Source organism: Crocuta crocuta, unplaced genomic scaffold (assembly GCF_008692635.1).
Source record: "Crocuta crocuta isolate KB4526 unplaced genomic scaffold, BGI_CrCroc_1.0 scaffold50, whole genome shotgun sequence".
Taxonomy (NCBI): Eukaryota; Metazoa; Chordata; class Mammalia; order Carnivora; family Hyaenidae; genus Crocuta; species Crocuta crocuta.
The window spans coordinates 4,082,773-4,089,573 of record NW_027527428.1 but is presented as its reverse complement, the minus strand read 5'-3'; positions in this window follow the sequence as shown (position 1 = coordinate 4,089,573).

Sequence of the window (6,801 nt, the reverse complement as noted above, 5' to 3'; positions counted from 1 at the left end):
CCCCCGGTCACGGTCACGCTGAAGGACCGGCTCACTCAAGGGGCTGCACCAGAATTAGGAAGCTCCCAAGTCAGGGTGTTGCCACCTTGTCCTCGTCTCCAGAACCAGGCTCGTCCGGCCACAATCCACCCCAACAGAACCACGCCCTGTCCCCTACCCCGGCCCGCGGCCCAAGTGCTGAGAAAAGTCTCCCGCGGGAGCGCCATGAGCTGAATCTAAATCACTCATCTGAGTGCCGGCAGGTCTTACGTTTCTACCCTGGAAAGGGGATACCCGCAACCCGGAAATCTGAGCGCAACCCGCGCAGAGCTCCGCGGGCGGCAGCCTCGGGTTGTGGGGAGAAGGTCAAGGACGCATGCTTGGGAGGCACGCACCTGCTTCCCCGTCCGTGGGAGGTGACGTTGTGACGTGTGTGACACGTGCGACCCCAGCCCAGCTCCGACGCCAGAGGCGAAGCCAGGAGATCAAAAAGGCTATTCCTAGGGGTATGGGTTAAATGGGTCCTGCGCATGTCATACTTTTAAGAACATGCTTGGATGGGGTTCAGGACATGGTACCCCCAAATATGGCATCTTGGCACATTAAATATTGCAAGCTAAAGGAATTTAGGAAGACAACTGAAGCAGGAAGTTCACACCGACCTTCCTCCGCTTCTCCCTGACACAGGTCATAAAATCCTGACGTGAGGGGCCCCCCGGGGTCTCAGTCGGTTGAGCATCTTGACTCTTTTTTTTTTTTAATGTTTTATTTATTTCTGAGAGAGAGCATGAGCAGGGGAGGGGCAGAGAGAGAGGGAGACACAGATTCCGAAGCAGGCTCTAGGCTCTGATCTAGCCGTCAGCACAGAGCATGACGCGGGGCTGAACCCACGAACTGTGAGATCATGACCTGAGCCGAAGTGGGACGCTCAACTGACCGAGCCACCCAGGCGTCCTGAGATCTGACTCTTGATCTCTGCTCAGGTCTTGATCTCAAGGTCGCGAGTTCAGGCCCCACGATGGGCTCCGTGCTCGGTGTGAAACTTACTTAAAATTAAGGAAGGAAGGAAAGAAGGAAGGAAGGAAGGAAGGAAGGAAGGAAGGAAGGAAGGAAGGAAGGAAGGAAGAAGGAAGTGGCTCAGTGGGTCAAGCGTCTGACTTTGGCTCAAGTTATGATCTTGCGGTCCGTGGGTTCGGGCCCCGCGTCGGGCTCTGTGCTGACAGCTTGGAGCCTGGAGCTGCTTCAGATTCTGCGTCTCCCTCTGTCTCTGCCCCTGCCCTGTTCACGCTCTGTCTCTCACTCAAAAATAAATAAATATTTTTTAAAAAAGAAAGAAATCCTGATGCGAGAGATGTCCTCCCTCCACCCAGTGCAAAGCACTCCCCTCATTTCCGACGACAGGGGATGCCAGGAAGGATCCGACAAACAGCTCTTGCTGAGTGTGCCCCAGTTTACCATCCTTATCTCTTATTTTTGACCCACTACCTTCCTCCACGACCCTCCACTCAGCATCAAACCCAGCAGAAAAATACTCAGGTTTAACTGTTTCCTCAAGTCTTCGTTTCCTCGTGACAGGTGTCACATACGACTTCTATTCAATAATCGTGTGTGTTTTTCTCCATTAATGTCTCTGTCGGTTTAATTTTCAGACCTCACTGAGGACCTTACGGGAGTCCAGGAAAAATTCTTCCTCCCTGCGCTTGTCCACTCTAATCTCCAGTTGATGAAATCTCGGGCTGTGTAACAAATGAGCTGAAATTGTTTTCGGTGCAATAAAGGTAAGCGTTCTCAGGAAGGGCAAACGCAGCCTTGAGGGCCAGTGTGGCCTGGGGAAAGTCATCGCCGTCACATTCCTGAGACTGTTCTGTTTTTCTAAGCTGCTGCCTCTCTTCTCTGGGCTCAGAACGTGCCTGGACAGGCTCTGACTCGCCTAATGGCCCCAAGCATTTGCACAGAACAAAGGAGGCCAGCGGCTGCGAGCGCGGGGGTCGGTTTATATAACCAGAGATCCTGCACACACAGAAGTATGAACGGTCCCCATGTAAGGGCCCTTCGGGACAAGCCAGACTGGCCCTCTTCTCAGGGATGAAGATGCTACCCCTTACCTGCGCTTGGACATGATATTTTGCACTCAGCCTAAGTGATGTTCATCAAATATCCCATCATTCTGCAGGCGGCTAAAAAGAAATGTTTCCTTTCCTGCCAGAGAGCTGGCATCCTTCACGACAACCCAGTCTCCTCTCCCACGCGGTACGGGCTCCTTTGTGAGCTTTTCCTCCAGCTACTGCAGTGATTTGAGTCTCAGGTGTTTCATCTTCTGATAGAAGCAGGTGTTTCTTCCATGGACAGAAGCCTGGGAATCACCCACAACCCCTAAGGAGAGGTGGCCAAGTGATCTTCCAGACTCTATTTTCCTTTCCCCCATCACTGCACACAGAGGCTCATTTTCCTGGCTGTTAATCTAGCTCTTGGGACCCTGCTTCGGAAGAGCACGAACCCAGCCGCTGCCTTCATCTCAAGGAAGATTCCTTTCCTGTTCTAGACCCCCTAGGATTACCTAGCCAGGCAAAGCCTGAGCTCGTTGAGTAAAAAGATAGGAATGCTGTCCCAGAGGCATTGCTACCTGCACTCAATAGAGACAGCAGCGTCTACATGTACGCCTGCACGCGTGTGAGCACAATTACGTGAAGGATGCTCCCGTGCTGCGGACTTACAACCTTGACTTAGGAAAGATGACCTTCTCTGGCCATGGCCCCAGGGCTCTCCTCGGGTTAAATGCCATTCCCGGACTGGCAGCTGGAAGTGCCTTATCCTTTGTTACCTTTGGACTTAGTGGCGCCCGGGATTGTGTTACCTAAGAGAAAAGTGTCCATTGTCACTTGGAAAGTGTAGGGCTCAAAGGACAGTCCGACATGGGTGGAGACTAATGGGCCTCATGCACATTCCTTCCCTTCTTTGGCTCTTCTGATTAGGGTGACACGTGTCCCAGTTGACCCAGGACAGCCTCAGTGTAAGCCTGTTGACTCAGAGTAATTATTCATAATGCCCTCCGCTCCCTCTCAGAAGTGACCTGGTTGGATGATAGAAATTACGATCGTCGGTTTATAATTGTCGAGAAGAGGAAGACGAGGCGTCTCTGTAGAGATGGACCCCCTTGAGAGCCTGCCCAGAAAAGGGGCGTTCGGTTGAAGAAAGAAGCAACTTTTCTAAACCCTCCCAAAGAGCTCGCCATGATGCCCACCCTTCAAGGCTCTGAGCAGCCACACCCCCAGCTCGTGTGGCACTGGGGTGGCCAAGCTAAGCAAGGTGGACCCGTTGGCCTTCTCGGTATGATCAGAAAATCACATTACCCTTGCCATCCAGGTGACCCTGCAGGTGCCCAAGAGGAAAGCCTGGCCTTGCTGTTGGGTCTGCAAGTCTCAGGCCTTCTGGTCGTAGGTTCAAGAGCACATGGGTCCCGGGCGGTCCCGGGCTGGTGCAAGAGCTCTTGTTTTTAGGGTCTCCTGCCCACGCTGGGTCTTATCACGGCCCATCCTGCCATTCCACGTAGATTCTCACCTAGAGAGATGGGATTAAGAGGGAGGGCAGGGCAGGGGTCTTCAGGGAGTCTCAACGATCTGACACGCCCCCCCCCACATGCCCCTCCCCCCAACTAACCATTTGCTTCCAGCTCCACAGTAATGAAGGTGCACTTAACCCCTCAGCCCTGAGATGTTTCTTCCTGCAGGAGACGGCCAAGGCCAATAGGGAGATGGCTTTTCCTGAGCAATCGTTGGGGATGGACCCGCTCCGTGGAGAAAATTCTCTTCGAGGGCTTGATCTGTGAAGTTCCTCTATAATTCATCAACTCTGTCTAGAAGCTGTGGAAAACATCGATCACCATTAGGCTGTCAAAACATCCATTCAGCCGGCAAGAATAGCTTATTAGAGTTTTTAAAAATACCAGTCTTTTGCAAAGATGTTGGTCGGGTCTCTGCCTGCACCCAAAAAAAGTATCTTTGTACACAGATTACTTCACTAGCGTTTCCTGCGAAGAAGAGAGAGAGGCTGGAAACCATGGAGTGGGCGGGGCTCCAAGGACCCAGAGATCACCACCTACAGCGTGAAAAGGATGCTTAACATTTAATTTTTTTAATGTTTATTTTTATTTTTGAGAGGTAGAGTGCAAGTGGGGGAGGGCAGAGAGAGAGAGGGAGAGAGAGGGAGACACAGAATCCGAAGCAGGCTTTAGGCTCCACAAGCTGTCAGCACAGAGCCCAATGTGGGGCCCGAACCCACAAACCTTGAGATCATGACCTAACTTTGGTCGGACGCTCAACTGACTGAGCCCCCCAGGTACCCCAACATTTAATTTTGTAACGATGGGGTGGTGGCCTGAAATCACAGTCCAAAAAACTCCCCCAGCCCGTGGCCCAGCTCCCACTCACATCCACAGTCCATGAAGAAGGGTAAATTTCTACAGTCAGCGGTCGAGTGTCTCGCCTGGAAGCTTCTTGGAGGAATGGGCGGAGGCAGCAGAGAAGTCTGTGGAATTCCACCGTGGTTTGAACACACTGTCACTGATAAAAATGTCTCTTCGAATTTCAAACCCAAAGCCCTAACCTTGTGTGTTTGTGTTAGTTCTCAGACTTGTAAAGAAAACAGTGATCAAAATACTGAGTTTCTTCTTCTTCTTTTTTTTTAATGTTTATTTATTTGTTTTGGAAGGGGAGGGGCAGAGAGAGAATCCCAAGCAGGCTCCACGCTGATAGTGTGGAGCCCGACATGGCGCTGGATCCCAGGAACTGTGAGATCATGACCTGAGCTGAAATCAAGAGTCACTCAAAGGGCTGAGCCACCCGGGGGCCCCCAGAATTCCTGATTTGAATTTAACTTTGCCCCAAGAGCCAAGTCCATCATGCTGTGGCCTGAGGACCCGATGTTCCGGGAAACACACACCTCGTTCCCTTTCTGGAACTTTGAGCCTCACCCACCTAGTTTTTGTTCTAAGAAACCCTGCTCCATCTCTCACAGTTCAGTTCCCCCGAGTAACACCCAGATGCTAAGGTCAGAATTAATTCCTCTTTCCTCTGGACCGGGATCGGGGGTTTTTCTCACACAGCTATTAAAGCTCTCATAAGACTCCACCTTATGCAGGGGAACCTGGGTGGCTTAGCTCGGTTCATGATCTCACGATTCGTGGCTTCAAGCCCCACGTCGGGCTTTGCACCGTCAGCACGGAGCCTGCTTCGGATTCTGTCTCCCTCTCTCTCTGCCCCTCCCCCACTCATGTTTTCTCACTCTCAAAAGTAAATCAAAACATTAAAAAAGAAAAGATTCTGCCTTGTGCCGCCATGCCTCGGGCAAGCCACTCCCTCCAGCAGCAAGAACCTCCCCAGAATGGGCTTTGGCAACTTCACAGCTCTGTGAATTTGTGTAGGGTTTACAAAAGACATACGAGTCAAAACTCTTTCTTTAAATTTTCTTTACTGCACAGTGAACCGACTTCAAAACAGGGCTTGACAGAGAGGATGTTAAATATAAGTGTTCCTGCTTTATTCTGCCAAGTACTCCCAGCTACTTGGAAAATATCTCCCACGACCTCTCCGAGTGCTGATTTTGTTCCTTTTTCATTTAGGAAACAGTGACTTGTTTTCTGGGTTTTGAAAAGCAGAACATGGCGCTTGGGTTGCAGCAACTCACAGGGTAGTCAGAGTGAATGTCCCCCTTCTGGGAGGAGCTAACAATGTCCCCTTTCTGGGAGGCGCGCAGCTTCAGAGAGGGACCCAGAGTGAAGGTCCCGAGAGCCGTTGCCACTCATACACACACAGAACCAAGAACAAGGGTCCGATTCCCGAAAAGGGTCTGAACCAGGTGGGGTCCTTGAGGAAAACTCCTCACCCCAAATAGCCGCCAAGGCCAAGGGCTTGGAGCATTCAGTGGATTCCACAACCCCAGAAACCCTCTTGCCTCACAGACCCCAGGCGAAAAACCCACATTTGCATTTTGCAGTCTATTTGCAACCGATGGACTTCAGACCCAGGAAAGAGCTGGAAGGGGGTGGTTTTCTGGAGTGAATGATTCAAGACAAAACAGAAAATAGATCTGAAAGTAGGACCTGAGATCTTTGTTCCAGCAGCTCATGGCTGTGGGCCTCCAGGACATGTGAGCCCTCGGGGACTTAATGGCTTGATGTTTGTGCCTGACTCCTGAATCAGGGGGTGATGTTTGTGCCTGACTCCTGAATCAGGGGGTGGGGGGCAGGAAAGGGGAGGCCCCTAGGACCTCTACGATAATGGCATTTATCACAGATGTCCAGGGTGTCCACGCTGCAGTATTTTAAGAAAGGTCTCGCTTAGGGCACTGGGTGGCTCAGTCCATTAAGCATCTAACTTCGGCTCAGGTCACTATCTCCCGGTTGGTGAGTTCGAGCCCTGTATCGGGTGAGTTTGAGCCCAAACTGTGCTTCGGGTGAGCCCTGCCTCTCTCTCTTTCTCTTTCTCTGCCCCTTGTGGGATTCTCTCTCTCTCTCTTCCCTCCCTCACTTGCTTTCATTAAATTAAATTAAATTAAATTAATAAAAAGATCTCACCGAAGGCAGGGACAGCACAGGCCCTGGCTTCTCCTTCCTACCCTGGGGAGTATTTTAGGTCTGAGTTAGGATAAGAAGTTGTGTTTACAGCAGATCTGTGGCCTGGAGCGGAAATGATAAGAACTGATATCTCGTGTTTAACTTTGTTGCACTCACGGGAAGCACAGAGCCCTTAAGGATCTTCGCTTATGAATTGCTGTGTGTCCCAGAGACAGCGGTGTGCTCAGCCTGGCAGGATTTCAGGGAAAGAC